The sequence below is a fragment of the Acinonyx jubatus genome, chromosome B1 (assembly GCF_027475565.1).
Source record: "Acinonyx jubatus isolate Ajub_Pintada_27869175 chromosome B1, VMU_Ajub_asm_v1.0, whole genome shotgun sequence".
NCBI lineage: Eukaryota > Metazoa > Chordata > Mammalia > Carnivora > Felidae > Acinonyx > Acinonyx jubatus.
The window spans coordinates 82,642,182-82,663,458 of NC_069382.1; positions in this window are offsets into that span (position 1 = coordinate 82,642,182).

Here is a 21,277-nt window from a genome sequence, read left to right on the forward strand (position 1 = left end):
AAGAAAGTAAAATGTGACCTTAAAAAAACTGAGATAAAGTCAGATTAGGAGCAAGTAATAATTAATAGAGAAAACATAGTCATTAGAGAGAATGTAAAAATTATGAATAATCAGACTGTGTCCTTTCCATTGGCTGAACAACTGAAAATTTTTGCTATTGTTTCCTAAGGAAAAACAAGCATTTTGCTAACCTGGGATTTCTATAAATGTAATGCCCATAACTTTGCTGTGGAAGAAGGAATTTATACCCCTGCCCTAAGGAGCACGAAGACTCTGAAGGATGGAGGGACACGATTGGGTTTATCTTCATAGGCCTACTTAGGTTGGAGCCTGACATCCTGACTGCGGAACTGCTGGGAGAGAAATTGGCCATTGAAAAACTGAGGGGCACTTCAGAAGTGGGAAGAGGGGGAGGCAAAAGGTCAGGAAGATGTTGTGAAAGAAAAATCCTCAACCATTATTTTGCTAAAGTTTAATTCTTTTAAATAAATTATTTTAAAAAAATTATTTGAAATTTTATTTAAAATTGTGTGCTAAATTATTGAATTCTTATTTTAAGAAATATATTTTAAAATAATTATTTAGAATAAGTTGTTTTAATTAAAACCGAACAGAACAGTATACAACAATAAGAAAAAGTCTTTCTTCCCACTCAGAATCCTGGTCCTTCTCTTCAAGGGTGACCACAGTAAACATTTTTCATGTGTTCATCCATAAAACAATATATACTATAGTTTAGAATTTTAGGCAAATTTTTATATCATACTATAATCAATCTCTATTTCACTCCTCACTGTTTTTTCATATTAAAAGAGCTTCAATTTATTTGTGTATCAAGACATTCAGATCTACCTCATTCTTGTAGCTGCTTAAAATATAATTGAGCAGATTTTTGATGATATAATTGACTATTCTCTCACTGATGGACATCTGGGTTTTTCTAGTTTTGTCTTTTATATAAAAATAACGCAAACTATGTTTATGTAATTACCTTGGCATTCTTTAGTATAAATATACACAGAATACATTTTTAGAAATGAAATTGTTGTCAGATGATATGTACATACATGCACTTTAAATTTTGACAGGTAAATGCATTTTTAATATAATATTCATGACCACAAATAGTGTTGGAAAACGTTAGTTTTCCCAACACTTTTAGTAATATATCGTCAATATTTTAAGACTTTTCTCAAGCTCATGAAGAAAAAATATTGTGTTTAATTTGCATTTTCATAATTACAATTGATCCTGAATACTTTTTCACATGCTTATATTAGAGTTTGGTATCTTTTTTGTGAATGATTTATTTATACTTCTTATTTTTCTCCCTCTTTTTTAAAAAACTCTTTCCCTTATTGGTTTGTCAGTTTATATTTTAAGACTTAGCTTCTTGTCTGTCTTCTGTATGCTACAAATATTTTCTATTTGCCTTCTTCATGTCATTTTATGCTCTGTAGTGCTGAGATATCTCTGACTTTGTGCTGCTCAGTGTACTTTAAAAATTATATGAAGAAATTATTTGAAGACTAGGAAATGGCGGCTTTATCCAAAGAAGATTTATGTATGGGTTATAAGGTACCCTGAACGTGCTACTAATCCAGGGCAATCTTAAACCAAGTTCAAGGTTTGCGTTTTCCATTCCCCACAGAATAGGATCACTGGCTTACTTTTGAAGTCTGTTTCTTTTTTTCTGTGTAACAATTTGTTGTGGCGAATGTGTCCACTAGAATGTACACTACACTCCCCATTCTATGCAGTCCCTGGACTTTGGTGTCATTTAGCCTCCCCTGCCTTTCACAGAACTAAAAAAAAGTTAACATTTTCTGAAATGGCAAAGGTTCTTAAGGCAAAATGACTTTTGGGCTCTGCATATCTTTCTGGAATCCCTGCTTTGTTTTCCCTTCCACTTTGTTCTGCTAATTTTTACTAGGTTGTCAATTCTTGATACTTTTCAAGAAGATTCTTAAAGTAGTTTATTCAATACTTTTACTTGTAAGCAGCATGAAGTTTGTCTGAATAACTTAGTTTTCTATTTGCTTAGCTGAAAGTCCTCTGTTCTTATCTTTATTAATTCTACCATTCTACTTGGGAGAAAGTGGTGATTTCTCTGCTCTTTTTCTAGTTTTTTTGAGATTAAAATGTATTTATTCTCAGGTTTTTCTACCTAGTGAATGCATTTAGGTGCATGATTCCTTCTCTGACTACTTGTTTGGCTGCATCCACTGGTTTTGATATGTAGATAATTTTAAACAGGAACTTAATAACAGTGATTTCTTTTTAACCTAGCAGTTATTAAAAAGGGTTTTATTCTTTAAGATATCATTGTTTAAATATCTGGGTTCACCTCGAGCTTAATTCCTTATTTATATTATGTTATGTTATTAATTATGAACCATATGACATATGGTGTTTAGAAGTGATAAATATCACTCTTTACCTAGTATCTAACCAATTTTTGTAACCGTTACTTGTATTTAAACTGACTTTGTATGCTGAAAATATTTCCCTTTTCTGGGGTTAAAGATAAGTTTATGATTCTTTATATTAGTTTACACTACAGACATTCATTGACTACTGTTATATGTTAAGCTCTGTCATAGGCTATGAGGACAGAAGAGTCAACCATACTGTCGACAAATCACTGTCCTCAATGTAATTGATGCTCTGGTGGAGGAAACAATCAATCAATAAATAAAGGGGTACTTCGTGCTAATATCTATGGAGAAAACAAAACAAAAAAAACAAAAACAAAAACAAAAATGTAAAGGGATAAAAAGTGACAGAGGTGCCAGTTTCAATAGTGTAGCCAGGAAAAGTTTTAAATCAGACATTGAGAGGAGGCCTGTATGCAGTTATAGAATGACCTTGTGGAGATCTTGGGGAAGAACATTCCAGGAAGAAGAAAAAGTTATTATACATAACTCATCAGTTATTTTATTCAAATCCTCCATTTCTTCACTCAACATTTTTATCTGTTTTCAATTTCTCAGAAATATATGAAAAGATGTTTTTAAGATGTCTATTATCATCAGACCATGTAAACTTAGTATTTGTGATGATATAGTACTAGTCCTCAGAGTGTTTAAAGGAAATTAAATAAAGAATTTAAATAAATGACTTGGCCAGGGTGTGGGTGAAGCGGGAGGGGAGCCAAGATTTCTGGTATTAATGTAATCCCTTTTAGCATTAAGCTATTCTAATTGAAGTCTAACAGATTCTTGTGTAAGTACCCCAAAATGAAGTGAAATCAGTTGACAGGGCCAGGTACACAAATCTCCCAAGAGATTATTCCTATTTAAAGAGAAGAATATATGGGAAACCATACTACCTATATGAGAGTGGAGAAAGCCCCCAAGTAGCTATCAAGAGAAATAAGTCTAGCCCGCAATTCTTAACTATGAGAGGACAACTAAGGATAACCAGATGTGTAAGGAAAACTGTGTCATGAAAGAGAAGATAAAGAAAAGATCCACACATAATATAGGAAAGACAACTTAAATCTTCTAATTATTATCCTGAGAGAAATTTGAGGAGATATTGCAAAGTACACAAAAGTTAAAAATAAAATTGCTAAAATAGAACAGATGGAAGATACTAGATTAGCTAGAAGATAAACTCAAAGACATCCTAGAGAATTAGAAGGAAACTTTAAAGACACAACATCTGAGAAAGAACATTAGAGACAGAGAACATGTGTTGTTACACTGATATCTAATTAGTAAGTATTCTAGAAGAAAAACCAAAGAAAAAAATTAGAGGAAATAAATTTATCAAAGAAAAACAGAAGAAAATTTTCTTAAACACATTTATTGAGTCATGTGATAAGGCCTTATGCTAAATGCTGAAGAATTTAGCATTAGTTCTATAGAATTGAAGACATTAAAGTCTTCTATAGGCTATATTACTATAGTATAGGTAGTAGAGAACCAGTGAAAGATTTTAAGCATGTGAGTAACATAATCAGTATTTCTTTTAGGAAACTATTTTCTATCAGCAATGTTGATAACAGGCAGGTTAAAAAAAAAGTTTTAGGAGTTTACATTTTACTAAATCTCTTCACCTATAGCTTCTTTGCAATCGTATAAGGGAGAGTTGTTATTATTCCCATTGGACAGTTGACATTGAGAGAGGTGCTGTAGACTGTACATGTCAGATCTGAGACTAAACCTGTTTTGTTTTGTTTTGCTTCTGATTCCAACATAGCATTCTTTTTCCTCTCAATTATTTTTTGTCCTTTGTTGACACTTCACGTGTATATCACACCATTTGGCACTAACGTTTATTCTGCAACTCAAGTGGAAAATGTTTCTTTGAATTATCTAAAGACATGTTATTCAATAAACGCATGTTATTCAATAAAATTCAATAAATCTATTTTTTTATTCCAAAGAACATAGATAGATGACATTTTCCAGATCCCTTACAATTTGATGTTACCATGAACTAATTTGTAGTCAGTGGAATTTGAGAGGAAGTTGTGTGACCCTCTTTTAGTCCTAGTGCCTCAAAAACTCATGCAATAGAGAAAACTTGTGTGATATAGTAAAAGCTAACATACTTAATTGTGAGAAACCCAAATCTTTTCAGTTAAGATTAGATTCAAGGCAAGGATGTTCCCTCTCACCATTCTTTTTCAACATTATACTGGAAGTTCTCATTAATGCAATAAGACAGGAAAAGGAAATAAAATGTACACATATAGGGAAGGAAGAAATAAAACTGTCCATATTTGCAAATGACATGATTATCTGTGGAGAAAATCTAAGTGAATTGATAAAAACTCCTGGGTCTAATAAACAAGTATGGCAAGGTTACAGGATACAAAGTCAATATACAAAATATATAAATAAACAGAACATAAAATAAAAGTCATTGCTTTCCTATACACCAGCAATGAACATGCAGAATTTGGAACTAAAAACAAAATACCATTGGGGTACCTGGGTGGCTCAGTCATCTGAGCATCAGATTCTTGATTTTGGTTCAAGTCACAATCTCACCGTCACGGGATCAAGCCCCTTATCAGGCTCTATGCTGACAATTTAGTGCCTGCTTAGGATTGTCTCTTCCCCTTTCTCTCTGCCCCTACCCCACTCATGCACTCTTGCTCTCTTTCTCTCTCTCTTTCAAAATAAATAAATAAACTTAAAAAATACAATTTACATTAACACTCCACAAATGAAATACTGAGATATAAATCTGACAACATATATACAAGATATATGTGAGAAAAACTATAAGATTCTGATGAATGAAGTCAAAGAACTAAGGAATTAGAAACATTTTATGTCCATGGATAGGAAGGCTCAGTACTGTCAAGATGACAGTTCCTCCCAACTATATTGAATCTATAGATTCAATGTAATTCCAATCAAAATACAAGCCATTATTCTGTGAATACTGATAAAGCAATTTAAAGCTTATATGAAAAGCCAAGCAGCCTAGAGTAGCCAGCACAAAATTAAAGATCAAATTTAGAGGACTAACCCTACCTGATTTCAAGACTTACTCTAAAGCTACAGTAATCGAGACACTATAATATTGGCAAAAGAATAAACAAATAGATTAGTGAAACAGAATATAGGGCTCAGAAATAGACCCACATAAATATAGTCAACTGATCTTTGGTAAAATAACAAAGGTAGTGGAGTAAAGATAGTCTTTTCAACAGAGGTGCTGGCACAACTGGACATGCACATGCCAAAAACTGAATCTAGACACAGACCTTGCACAAAAGGTGAAAACACCTGTCACAAAACTTAAGTCAAAATGGATCATAGACCTAAATATAAAACAAAAAAATTATAAAACTCCTAGAAGATAACATCAAAGAAAATCTAGATGATTAGGGGTTGTGATGACTTATTGGACACAATAGCTAATGATAGTTTCATGAAATGATCCATGAAAGAAATAATTGATAAGCTCAACTTTGTTAAAATTTAAAACTCCTGCTCTACAAAAGACAATGTCAAAAGAACAAGAAGACAAGTCACAGACTGGGAGGAAATATTTGCAAAATACACATCTCATAGAGGCTATTATCCAAAATATTCAAAGAACTCTTTTTTTTTAATGTTTATTTATTTATTTTGAGAGAAAGACAGACCACGAATCAGGAGGGAGAAAGAAAGAGAGAGAAAGAGACAAAGAATCCCAAGCAGGCACCAGGCTCTGAGCTGTCAGTACAGAGCTCGACACGGGGCTCAAACCCATGAACTGTGAGATCATGACCTGAACTGAAGTCCACTGCTTAACCGACTGAGCCAGCCAGGTGCTCCCAAAACATTCAAAAAACTTTTAAATGTCAACAATTTATAATTCAAAGGGATACATGCACCCTTATGTTTATAGCAGCATTATTTGCAATATCAAATTATGGAAGCAGCCCAAGTGTCCATCAACAGGTATATAGATACAGAAGAGGTGGCATATATGGTGGTACATCTATGTATGTATATGTATACATATATGGTATATATGTATGAAATGGAATATTATTCAGCCAAAAAAAAGAATAAAATTTTGTCATTTCCAACATGAATGGAACTAGAGAATACAATGCTAATCACAATAAGTCAGTCACAGGCAGACAAATATCATATGATCTCACTCATGTGTGGAATTTAAGAAACGAAACAAATAAACAAATGAAAAAGACAGAGAGAGAGAGAGAGAGAGAGACAAACCAAGAAACAGACACTTAACTAAAGAGAACACACTGATGGTTACCAAAAGGGAGGTGGCAGGGGCACCTGGGTGGCTCAGTAGGTTGAGCATCTGACTTCGGCTTGGTTCATGATCTCACAGTCCGTGAGTTCAAGTCCCATGTCGGGCTCTGTGCTAACAGCTCGGAGCTTGGAGCCTGCTTCAGATTCTGTGTCTCCCTTTCTCTAACCCTCCCTTGTTCATGCTCTGTCTCTCTCTGTCTCAAAAATAAATAAGCATTAAAAAAATAATTAAAAAAAAAACAAAAAACAAAAGGGAGGTGGCAGGGGGAGGGATGCATAAAATAGGTTATGGGGATTAAAGAGTACATTCATCATGATAAGCACTGACTAATGTATAGAATTGCTGAATCACTACACTGTAAACCTGAAACTGATATAACACTGTATGTTAACTATACAGGAATTAAAATTAAAAACTTAATAAACAACCTGGTTAAAAAATTAGCCAAAGACTTTGACAGTCACCAAAGAAGAAATACAAATGGCAAATAAGCGTATGAAAAGATGTTCCACATCATATGCAGAAATTCAGGGAAATGCAAATATAAACAAGATACCACTACACATCTATTAAAATGACCAAAATTTGAAACACTGACAGCACCAAATGTTGACCAGGATATGGGACAACAGGAACTCTTATTCATTGGTGGCGGAAATGCAAAATGGTTCAGCCACTTTGGAACACAGTCTGCCAGTTTCTTGCAATACTATACATATTCTTATCATATGATATATGATAAGAATCTCTATATTTCCTGTCAGATTTGCTGTAACCACAAAACTGCTCTAAAAAACGTAGTCCTGGGGTGCCTGGGTGGCTGAGTTGATTAAGCGCCCAACTTCGGCTCCGTCATGATCTCCCGGTCTGTGGACTCAAGCCCCGCGTCAGGCTCTGTGCTGACAGCTCAGAGCCTGAAGCCTGCTTCGCATTCTGTCTCTCCCTCTCTCTCTGCCCCTCCCCTGCTTGCGTGCGCTCTCTCTCTCTCTCTCAAAAATAAATAAACATTAAAAAAAAATTTTACATTAAAAAAATAAATAATAGTCTTATAAAAAAAAAAAAGGAAAGAAAAAAAAGAAACAAACTACCAAGGTAGACAAAACAGGGAGCTGATCCTGACCTTTAGAGTCTTTTTGCCATAGGAGCATTTTCTTTTGACAGTTTCATGAGTCTAGAGCAAGTAACAACAAACCTTTTAGGTAAAGTGCCAGGTAGTAAATATTTCAGGCTTTGAGAACAACATGTAGTCTGTTGCATATTCTTTTTGTTTTTTACCGCTCTTTAAAAATGTAAAACCTTTTTGGAAATAGCGGTGATGAGTGTACAACATTGTGAATATAATTAATGCCAGCAAATTGCACACTTCAAAATATTAGTAAAAAGTGGCCCAACTTTTAAAAAAAAGGAAACACCTCTCATCCTATTTTTCCCTCTGCCATCCTGAAGCAACTAACAGAAGTCAAGTGCTGAAGATGATAGAGTAAGAAGGTATAAAAAGCCTGACTGAATCATCACTAGGATAACCATCCAAAAATCAGGACTGCTTGTTAGAGATTTGACATAAGAAATAAACTCATCATTTGGGGAGAATTATAATTATAATTTTAATACATATAATTATATGGTATAACTATACTTTCACATGTTATAATTTTGCATACACACACACACACACACACACACATAAATGGCAGCTAAATCAAAAATCTCAGGAAATCTCAAATCCACATTTCAAGATATTTGATCTTCTCATTGTCAAATAAGTGCCCAACTAAAAAAGGCTTGGCTTCCAATGTTGATTTTTGTATCTTTAGGGTTTTTTCTCTGGGATGAGTTATTTAGCCTTTCTGAGCATATGTTTTTAAGGTCATAATGCTTATTTCTTAATGCTATTTAAGGATTATATGAAAAGGTCTGTAAAAGTCTAGGCACTTTTAGCAGTGCCTATCACAAAATAGGCCCTCAATGTATGTTTCTTCTGTCTTACAGCTTTGGGTGTTACTATAAAGTCAACCAAGACCAAAAATACCACAATAAAGGGGCATCTGGGTGGCTCAGTCTGTTAAGCATCTGACTCTTGGTTTCAGCTCTGGTCATGACCTCACAGTTGGTGAATCTGAGCCCCTCGTTGGGCTCTACACTGATGGTACAGAGCCTGCTTGGGGATTCTCTCTCTCCCTCTCTCTGCCCCTCCTGTGTATGTCTCTCTCTCAAATAAATAAATAAACTTAAAAAAAAAACAATAAAAAAAGAACAAAAACACTGCATCATTCATGATGCCCTGGTGTGGTCTGATATGGAATCAATGCCTCCAGTATCTTTCCAAACTTTGTAGTGAACCACAAATCTGTCTCTATTAGTTCTTTGTAGTTCACTATCTTAGCTAAATTAGGTTAAAACTTTAATTTTCTAAAATAAATGAAGTGTAAACCTACAAATGAAAAAAAATCCATATCTTAATAAAGTATATTTCATTTGGATGTTCTTTCATTTCCTATTTACTCTCAAGGGCCTCTTAGAGCACAGCCAAACTGGAATCCTTAATTATAAGTAGCCATTTGGAATTGCTTAATCAATGGTGACTTACAACTGAATGCACAAACTTTATTATCATAGCTACTTTCCAAATGAATCCCGAAGTATATATGTCTCGGTGTATCATGTGATTTTACTTTGATTCCTCTAGATAATGTCAATTAAACTGGTTACAAGTAGATCTAAGTACCTAAGGTATATCTACACATTTTCTTATGAGGAGTAGAGAATTTATTTCTAACAAAATATTTACCCTAGAAGTGTCCAAGCTCTTCACAAACTCTGGAGGGCTTCATAGAGCCTAGGAATGAAGGCCAGAAGGGTATAAATGTGCTAATATAATGGTGCTATGACTCTAAATAATCATATGTATTTTTAAAAGACCATAAATGGTTTTATAATGAAAAAATCTAGAGGATGTTCTAACCAAGCAATAGTGAAGAAAAATATTTGGGTAGTTTGGTAACAGTATCTCTTGCTAGGTTTGTTGCCATTAAACAGAGTTATCTGGCATGTGTTGAAAGGTGCTGTCTTAGTTGTGTTAATGCCTCTAGGTATGTCTATCAGAGTAATGGAGTATACTGTGTCTTTTCACTCACTAATGTTTCCTTTAAAACAAAAATAAACATTTTTGTTTAATACTGTGTACATTAGGTCAAACATGATTGTTAGGGTATGTTTACTTATGACTAGGGAGCTTATTTATTCAAGTTATGTCCCCAGGGTTGTGAAAAATCACACTCCTTAAATATTTTAGTTTATATTCAGAATGTTTTTAAGACATTTCTATATTACATTTTTTGATTGTTCATACTAGTTCTACTATCAAATTCCTTTCAGGCAGAAGTTTTATAATTTTTCATTGACTTCCATTTATTAGAGATGCAAATAAACTCTTTCAGAAAAAAAAAGTGACTCAAGCCAAGGTTGAAGGCTTTATTCAGCTGATAAGCATCAGGGAACACTGAAGGACAGGTAACTCGTCTAGATGCAGGTCAGAGTTTCAGGTGAGGAGACGAAGAGGACACAGGTCCTGGTGGTTTGGCTGAGGTCACAGTTTCCTCATTAAATGCTGTGAAACTTGCAGTTGGAGATGTTTCAGAGTTTGTGGCTCTTGCTCAAGGTTATTAGTGCAATCCCATCCTAAAATATGTCCTAACAGTATTTTCTGAGACCTGTTTTTGCAAAGCCTTTCAGTTTGGTGGTTAAGCAACATGAAGGAAAGTGAATGAAGGTAGTGAAAAGCAAGGAAGCAAGCAAGTAAGAAAGGGAGGGAGGGAGGAAGGGAAAGAGGAAGGAAGGGAAGGAAGGAAGGAAGGAAGGAAGGAAGGAAGGAAGGAAGGAAGGAGACAAAGGAAATATTGGAGACTTTCTATTATGCCTGTTTTAGTCCTTTTAGATAGTACAGAAAAGGAACATTTTTTGTACTATATGCTTCTTCATTCATTTTTCCCCTTGGGTTTTTTTGTTTGTTTGTTTGTTTTTAACCCATAGCAAGAAGCAGAAAAAGGTACTTACAGTGTAACATGTCTACATTTCTACAGTACGAAAAAACATGATTACTTTTCTAATTAGATAGGCACAATTTCCTATTTTATCCATCCTACAGAGTAGCCACCATTCTGTTTGTTTCTGAAGTCTCTTTTTTATTTTGGACTTAAGGTTATTGCTATAATTTACACACCACCTTCACGTTTACACATTCAGCTCTTTCTTTGAGAATACTGTTAGTACCTTGAAACATTCATAATCTTGATTTTGACTTTCTCCTTTTTTGTAAAAAAAATATTTAATGTTTCTTTTTGAAAAAAGAGAGAGACAGAGGTTTTTCTTGGGGGGGAACCCCTTGGGGGGGGGTTAGTGGGGAGAGGGAGACACAGAACCCGAAGCAGGCTCCAGGCTGTCAGTGCAGAGCCTGATGTGGGGCTCGAAACCATGAGACATGAGATCATGACCTGAGCTGAAGTCAGACACTCAACCAACTGAGCCATCCAGGCACCCCACCTAGGATACTTTTTTAACAACTTTGGAATTATAAAATCTCTGACATATTACAGCATGACTTTAAAATAAGCACTTAAATAAAAATACATTTTTTAAACAGAAAATAATGCTCTCAATACTCATAGTGATAATTGTGAAATCTGCATTGGTAGTATTAGAGTATCATGAAAGTCCTTTGAAACGTTCATCAGTGATTGGGTTATCCACATTTGGAAGTTAAAATTTTTTTTAGCATAGCTTATTTTTCATACAAATTGCTTTGTCCTTCTTTATTTCAATTTTCTTCCCAGAAAAATATGACTTACACACATGGGACCGAATAATTATGGGTATTAATTCTCTTCTAGGGATTCACAATTTATTGGAATTTTCTAGACCTTTAAAAAACAAAAATCTCTGAGAGAATATGCTTTGGCAATTTTTAAATTTCTTATACCAACAGAGATATACATATCATTATTAAAGCTTGGTTTGTGATTAATTTATACTGTAAATTATTAAAGAATCTTTTCAAAACATTAATTTAGGTATAAGTCATTTTACTCTTTACTTCAGAGCAGACATGTGTGACTGTCAAGCAAATGGACTTGGTACTTTGCTGAAGTCCAAGAACTGTTCAATTAATTTGCTCCCCTGATGGTTAACATGCCCAAGAAGGCTGTAAAATATTTATTTCACTCCCTTAAAGTCATTCACAAAAGACTAATGCTTTGTATATCCTATTTCAAAAAGGTACCTTAGCATTTACCCACCTTAACTAAAGACAAAAACAGACTTTGGTAACTGGATAGTAAACCTCAGAGGCATAAAATAAAACTATTTTTAGGTCGGCAATATGCATGAGACCCATACCATAAAAGCTCATTATCTATAGGGTTTTATTCTTTCCTTCCATTATAGTTTGAACTTCTGTTGCTGCCATCCATTGAATTCCCATTAATGGAACTAACTGTTCGATTAATACCCTGTTGGTATTGTCATCAAGGACTGACATGGATGACCTGGAAAATGCAGATGGTTGATGGGTGTGTAGAATAAGAGGGATATGCAATTGGGAAAGTAAAATTGTTTGTGGTAAGTCAGGTCCTAAGTGATAATTAAATGGTATTTTATGACTATTTCAACTTTAGTAAATGTTTCCATACTCCAACTTAGAATTGCACATTTTTTCTATGTAATTATGTTCTTGAGACCCAATTGTTTGGAGTTCTATCATTTTCAGTTATGGTACTGAACAACAAAGGAAGGAATAAGAATTTTCTTTCACTAGAGGGCACTGGTTATATTACTACTGACATGAAAATCAACTACTCCTCAATACTTTAGAACTAGAACATAATAAATAATACCCTCAATGAAATTTATGTCATGTCCTTCAAAGGTAGAAGATTTCTACTAAAATCCTTGAAGTTTTATCTTGATTTTAGTAAGAAATGAAATTTTTAGACAACTAGGATGGAACCATATTAAAGGCCTCAGTAATTTGCCAACAACATCAAGCAGCAGTGGAACACCTCAATAGTCTCTCACCACACTGGAAGGAAGGATAGAAGGAAGGACAGATGAAAGGAGGGAAGGCAGGAGGGAAGGAAAGAAAGAAGAAAGAAAGAAAGAAAGAAAGAAGAAAAGAAAGAAAGAAAGAAAGAAAGAAAGAAAGAAAGAAAGAAAAGAAAGAGAGAAAGGAAGAAAGAAAAAGAAAGAAAGAAAGAAAGAAAGAAAGAAAGAAAGAAAGAAAAGAAAGAAAGGTCAACACGTACAAAACAGTTCTAGTCTCTAACCTGTATGATTACTATTGAGCTTGCATACATTCACAAAAGATAAGCTTCCATAAGTTTACATCTGGAAGGGCAAAAGCATTCTTTCTCTTCTCTGAACTTTTCCAAGCGGGAGCAGCACAGCTCATCATGCAGCTGCTCCAATCCATTCCATGAATATGATGCCACCAGTTCAACGATCTCTAAGATAAAGACAGAACCTCAGAAATTTAAGAACCATCCCAGTTTCAAAGCACTTGCTCTCTGTTCTTGCACTCCCGTCCCCATTCCAAGTACAGTTTAATTCAGCTGATTGAGCCAAAATGGCCTTAATACATCAAGTTGACTCAAAAGTTTCCAATAGGAAGATAAGGTCAAGCACATTCATTCTGGATTTTCCTTGGTGGAGGATGGCTAAAATGTAAGAGCAAACTGAGATTAGTATTCAGAGAAATAAAGTGTGCTGAACGTGAATAATAAGGGATTGTTTAAAGAAGCTTAATATTGGGGCGCCTGGGTGGCTCAGTCAGTTAAGCGGCCGACTTCGGCTCAGGTCACGATCTCGCGCTCCGTGAGTTCGAGCCCGTGTCGGGCTCTGTGCTGACAGCTCGGAGCCTGGAGCCTGTTTCAGATTCTGTGTCTCCCTCTCTCTGACCCTCCCCCATTGGTGCTCTGTCTCTGTCTCAAAAATAAATAAACTTTAAAAAAAAAAAGAAGCTTAATATTAAGCTGAGGAGCTCATCTGGGCTCCTTGGGTCAAAGAGGAATTGAATTTATTGGAAATTTGGGGGAAATAAGTACTGCCCCTCCAAAATTCCATTATACTTGAAAGTTAACAGCCTAAAACTGTTGCACATTTCAAGCTGTTTGCTGAGTCTGGAAGCTTTGTGATTCAGATTATTCCCGTGGTGACTGCTTCCACCCCCATTGTTTTCTTTATTAGGAAGCAAAGATTCCCATATGTTTCCGTGTAAGACAGAATGACTCAGGCGTTTTATATTTAATGCACCCTTGGATAGCTGCTTTAGATTTTGTATGCTGGTACAAGAGCACAGCAATCAACTGTGACACCGTCTGTTGATGAAATGTAGAGAATGGCCCTGGAGACAAAGTTTTATGTTCTGGTTGAAAATATGCAGAAATCTGAATCTGTTCAATGCTATTATTTGCCAATATCTTTCAAATGGACTTTTGGTTCCAGCATTAGATCTAATCAAATGATGGAAGTGATGGGATTACTTTGATCAATGTAGAGATGAGATATAAGTTGCTTATCCCCTAAAACTTCTCATCAGCCAACAGCATGTTACAGGAATTTAGAGACAGCTCTGAAAGAAAGAACTATAAGAGAGAACTTCCATTTTTCTCAGGATGAAGTCAGCCAACATTACCTGCAACCACATTCTTTTCTTTATAGACTGTACCCTCAATACATGCAGGGAAACTTGGAGGTATATAATTTGTACAGGCCTCCAAATATCAACTCAGAAAAGAAATAAGGAGAAAAATGCAGTTACCCATCTCCATTTTCAAACACAAACTTTTTATTCTCTCCATCAGTGATTTTTAGTATCATTCACCCAGTCAGAAGTTTGATTCTCCACTCATTTTCTGAGACTCATTCTCCAAACACATCTTTAAAAATCCATGGTCCCCAAGTCCTATAGATTCTACCCTCTAAATATTTCTTATTTCTGTCTCTTCCTGCTAATTTCTTAACGGAGTCTCAATAACTTTGCCTGGATTATCGTAATAGATTCATAATTAATCACTTGCTCCCAGTGCCCCCTCCTGCTTATCCATTATTTATAGGACCATTGTCCAAATTCGTGTCAAAGTAAAACAAAAACAAAACAAAACAAAACAAAAAACTACACTAGACAAAGTTAACAGGAAAGGAAGACTTTACTCAAGACTATTTCAATAAGGAAGAGAGACTGAACTCAACTCTGCTAAAATAAAAGCCTTAAGATTTTTGAAGAGCTGGGATAGGAGGAATTGTATGTCACCCTAACACTTGACACCTGTGTTTGCTAATTGGCCTCACCCCCAAGGAAATAGACTTTCTTCTACCTTCATGATAGGAAATGGTTTCACAACTTGGAGCAAGTAGCCCATGGACATTAGGCCCCTGCCTCCCACAGAGACTGGGAGATAGGGGAGCAATCTTCCTTGACTATTACATTTCAAAAGGATGGCTCCTAGGTCCTTGAGAAAGATATTCTCTGGATTGTAAAACTGGGAAGAGGCTTAAGGAGATTTACATACATTTCAAGGGGACAGAGAAATCATAATTACAAGTTTTGTAAAGTAAATGCTCCAAGAAAAGGGAGGTCAGGGGCCTATAGACAGAAAGAAATCCATCTAAAGTTTAGTCAGGTTGAAGGAACTTTAAGTGCATCTTGGACAGTGGCAGTTGAGTGATGTTTCCAAAATATAAATATGGACACGGTGGCTCTTTCAAATTTAAGAATATTCGCTTCTTGTTCTCGTATAGAATAAAACTGAAACTCCTAACTTGTCTTATAAGACCATCTTCTTCATCTGACACCCTAGCTACTTTTCTGTATGTCTGTGCTTCAGACATTAGAGTCTAGTATACTAAATATAGTATACCTTTCTTGGCTCCTTGCCTTCATGCCATCACATATGCTATTCTTTCTGTTAAAGATAATTTCCCCTGCCTTGTTTGCCTACCAAACTCATATTCCTTCCTTGTTACTGCCTCTGTGAAACTATCCCTGATTAAATTATTTGGTCCTTCACTGACCACATAGCAACTTTTACATAATTCTAGCATGGACTTATAAAATTATATTATGATGGGGTGTTTCTGAATATCTTGAAGGCTGGAGCAGTTGTAGGTAGAAGTTGTGTATTTTTTATATTATTTTCCTAGTACCCATCATAGTGCCAATTACCTTGAAATTACTTATTTAATATTTTCAACTAAATTAAAGATGTAGTTCTTAGAAATAACACCAAGTCCTACAAATGGAGCTCTTAAATGTTCTCAATAGTAGCAAATCACCATCTCTGAAGGAGATTATTTTTAAAAATAGTAAGCAAGTGTAATTTGGAACTATATTTGGATAAAGAATATAGGTAACCCAATTTTTAAAAATCCATAATAAGTATTCTTTCATGTGTTTTTTTTCAAGATTTTTTAAAATACAAGCCAGTGTCTACCAGATTTCCTTCTTGTTAGTGTTATTTTTTAAATTAGTGCACAAAATTTTAAGCAAAAGCATATAATTTTAAATGGGGACCTAGAGCCAAGGACTTGCAAGGACAACACTGATTTAGATAAGTGAGATTGATATTTTTATTAACAAATTAGTCTCAGCATTCTCTTGGTGTTTGCAAAGCAGCCCTGGGTAGGGTTATGTTCTTTGTGAGTTCTTAGCAAATCTATGTTGACTGAATATTTTGGATTATTCTATTGTTTAAGGCATCACAGCAAAATAGGATTAAGTCCTCTGGCTTAAAGTTTAACACATTTGCAGCACTGTGAAATCATGCTCCATGAGATAATGAATGCATTAGTCAGGCTTCTTGCAATGCTCAGACACTTCCCCACTGGATAGCTGCCTTACACTTGCTAGTGAATGAACTTCGCTCACTAAGTGGGCTTAGTTCAATTTAAAGTTGGTTCATATCTGTTAACATGAATTATTTAAATCCCCAAAGTCTTTGGGTTGAAGGGACATTCATTAAAGTTCTTTAAAAGATAACTCAAATTTGGCTACATTAAGTTAATTCCATAAAGGGAAAATGTATCAGGTCATGTCTATTTGATATAAGATAAGATTGAAAAACTTTTTTAAAAATGTTGTTGTTGTTGAATATAATTTACATACAGTAAAATATGGAAATCTTAAATGTACATGTCAAAGATTTTGACAAATGCATACATTAGTATAGTCCACACGTCTATCAAGGTACAGAATATTTTCATCACCACAGACATTTCCCTCATGCCTTTTCTCAGTTAAAGCCCCACCTAAAACAAATACCATAGATTTGTCCTAGAAGCTTATATAACTAAAATCTTACCATAAATACTTTGTTGGGTTTCTCTTCTTTTATTTTGCATAATGGTTTTGGTGAACTTTATAATGATGAATCTCAAGATTTATCCATATCCTTGCATGTTTCCGCAATCTGTTGTTTTTTATTACTAAGTAGTATTTAGTTGTATGACCATACCACGTTTTACTGAACTGTTCTCTAATTGGTAAAACACCTGGTCTGTTTTCAGTTTGGGGCTATTGTATATAAAACTGCTATAAAAATTGTTGTACCAAAGGGGGCAATTGCTGAGTTGTTTGAAAAGTATATGCTTAGCTTCATAATTGCCAAACTGTTTTCCAAAGCTATTACACTATTTAACACACTCAGAGCAATAAACAAGAGTTCTAGTTGCTCCACATCCTTTCTGACATTTGGTGTTATCACTCTTTTTCAATGTAACCATTCTAATTTGTATATAGTAGATTCTCATTGTGGTTTTGAATTGCATTTCCCTGATGAGTAAAGGTAGTGAGTACCTTTTCTTGTACTTATTGGCCATTTATATATCTTCTCTGGTGAAATATCTGTCAAATCTTTTACATGTTGGATTCTTTGTGGTAAAAGTTCTTTATATATTCTGGGGAAAAAATCCTTTGTCAAACATTTGTGTTAAGAATGCTTTCTCTAATCTGAGACTTGCCTATTTATTTTCTTAATGGTGAGTTTTCATGAGCATAAGTTTTAGTTTTGATGACATGTAGCTTATCAATACTTTTATAGTTAATACTGAATCTGCTCTAAGAAAACTTTGCCTAGGGGCACCTGGGTAGCTCAGTCGGTTAAGCCTCCAACATTGGTTCAGGTCATGATCTCACAGTTCATGGGTATGAGCCCCACATCAGACTCTGTGCTGACAACTCAGAGCCTGGAACCTGCTTCGGGTCCTGTATCTCTGTCTCTCAAAAATAAATAAACATTAAAAAAAACTATAAACCAAAAAGAAAGAAAGAAAGCTTTGCCTAAATCACAGTACTGAAGGTCCTCCTATGATATTTTCTAGAAGTTGTATAGGTTTAGCTTTAGGTCTAACTGTATAATCCATCATAAATTATGTTTCCTTCATGATGTGATATGTACTTTGTTTCTATGTGGATATCCAGTTCCTCAAGCACTACTAGTTGAAAAGATTTCAGTTTCTTCATTGAATTGTTTTGATCTCCTTGTTTGAAACCATTTGATCTATACACAAGTCTGTTTCTGACTTCGTCAGTGGTAGAAGCCACTGCTTGATCTCCAGTGTCAGACCTGAAATACTGGGGGTCTTCTCAGTTTCCTCCTTCACCATAGTGCCCCCGCACTGAGGGTTTCCCTCAGCCCTTGGTCTTCCTCCAGTGTTTGGCTGACATTCCTTAGCACTTGGCAGAAGGCTCGGATTTCCTGTGATGTTTCCCTCAGATCTTTTCCCCACCATCATAATTAGGAAGGCTCCATATGTGCATCCATCCCTCAGAAGGTATTTTCAACTCTCCTGTTCCACCCCCAGAAATAGACTGCTATTATCTCATATTCAGTATAAGGCCTGGAGTGTGGGAGATTTTCTCTCAGTTCTTTTGCTTTGTCCTCAGACTACAGCAGGCTGGGGCACTTGTACCATAGAAGGTTCTCTCCATTCTCCTGCCTTGCCACCAAGCCCTCTGCTGAGCACTCAGTGAAGGCCTGGGTTAAGGAGCTGGCAGGGTAGTATGGATTCACCCGTGTATGGGACCTTCAAGATCTCCAAACTCTTAGACCAACCTATACTCAACCTTTACAAATCCTTATAAGTTCACCTATTTTTTTTCACACTGTTTTTACGGCAGTTTCCTCTTCTACGCTGTTGGAGATGAAAATATCCATGGGTTCTATCTCTCCTAAGAGAACTTGGCATTTCTCATATTTTAATTGATTATGTTATTTTGAGAACTTAGGTCTTTGATGGGTTAAAAAAATAAAGTTCTTTTTTTTTTTAAGATTATCTGGCTTGATCTCATTTTGTAAGTAATTAATTTCATCAAAATTAAATATATGATACAGGAATAGACTTCTCCATCAATATTTTTGATATTTGATATTTGATATTTCCATATCAGAGGAAATGTCTTCTACACTTAGCTTCCCAAAATACTTAATATAATTTTGTTAAAAACTGTTGAAAGCTTAGCAGTTCTTGCACCCACTAAACCAGCAACATCTTGCTCCAAAAAAAGGTATTTATAGGACTCTCAGCAGTTTTGTAAAGTACTTGTATTATACTGAGGTTTTGTTTTAACTGTGAGATCACCTTTTTTTCTCCCTAATGGCCTCAAAATATTACCACTGTGTGACAAATATCATATGAATCAATATGACTTATGAGTTGTACTGATATCCCTGTTAATGGTGCTATTTGAGCTAATTCTCCTTAAAACAAACAACAAAAACATGCTCTTTAGCAAGATAGATTGCACTATTGACTCACCAGTGAATAGTGTCTCCATAGTCATAAGAGTTAAACCCTTGGTATTAATTTAACCAAAGATTTTGGAATTGCTGTATTGGTACGAGGGGAAGTGTATGGTGGGAAAATGAAACTGAAAAATCATACCTGCCAGAGAAAGGAATTAATAGATGATATCTAGAGTTAAAAATTCTATTCTATTTATATATACCACATTTTCTTTATCCATTCATCAAAGGATGGACGTTTGGGCTCTTTCCATAATTAGGCTACTGTTGATAATGCTGCTATAAACATTGGGGTGCATGTATATACAATGGGATATTACTCAGCCATAAACAAGAGTGAAATTTTGCCATTTGCAACAAAATGGATGGAGCTAGAGTATATTATGCTAAAAGCTAAGTAAGTCAATCAGAGAAAGAAAAATACCACGTGATTTCACTCATATTTGGAATTTAAGAAACAAAACAGAGGAACAAAGGGGAAAGAAAAAAGAGAAAGAATGCGAGGCAAACCATAAAACACAATTGTAACTATGGAAAGAAACTGAGGATTGCTGGAGGGGAGGTGGGTGGGGGATGGGCTAAATGGGTGTTGGGTATTTGGAAGGGCACTTGTGGTGAGCACTGGATATTGCATGTAAGTGATGAATCACTAGATTCTACTCCTGAAACTAATATTACACCTCATGTTGACTAACTGGAACCTAAATAAAATTTTGTACATTAAAGAAAAAATCTATTCTCCTTAGAAATAAAGTATAAACTTAGCATTTAGAAATATGAGAAGAAACATGGAAGTGTTAAAATTATTGACAGCGGATGTGACCTGGGAGCAGGACTCAGGCATGGGGCATGGGACAGCTTTTGTTTCCATCATAACACTTTTCGTGGTATTTGGCTTGTGAAAAAACCATGTCCATGAATTATTTTTATTAAAGAAAGAGAGAGACACACACACATTTAATAGAGTAAAACCTTCAGACATGGTCTTATAGACAAATCTGTATAAAGTTAATTTTTTCTCCCTGATACATTTTTGTGCCACATTATCAAATTTATCAAATTCTAATATTAATGAAATTTTAGTTCTTTCATTTGAAACAAAAACCTGTTCTGTAGGAAAAAAAATGCATCAACAGGCTGAAATGTACTTAATTTTGTAATACCAACTCCCAAGCTTAGATAACCACAAATAACATATCACTCCAGATAAATGGTTTCCTCTTTTGAATACTTTTGAACAGGTGAAAACACAGTAAGGGTAACACTGGAGGAGAGACGAGTCATGACAGTAGCTGGAAAGGCACTCAAGGTAGGAGGGGGTAGTCCAGTCCTCTTTGACTTAATGAGAAAGGAAATTAAACAGTTTGGACAGAATGAGAAAAGAAAGAAGGGATAGTTTGTTAGCTGCTGAGAGACTTTTGCGTGTCTTCTGGAGCTAACTTGTTATAAAGCACCATCCCCTCCCTCCTCAAAGTTTAAGGCCAAGAGAAATACACCATATTTCTTTACCCTCATGACAAATCTTTAAAAATGATTTCTACTTTTATTGGATCACACAGAAAAGAATTTGAGAGAACACAATTACTTTTAGAGCCATCATTTCAAATAGTTTGTCTCAGGAAGAAAAGAAACAGATTTGCAATGAAATTTCGTTTTTTCTTCTCATCTCTTCCTACCTGATGGATGGAAAATTGCTAACCAATTGGATCCACTCATTTGTTTTTCAGATCAAATCCCGAAAAACAAATTGA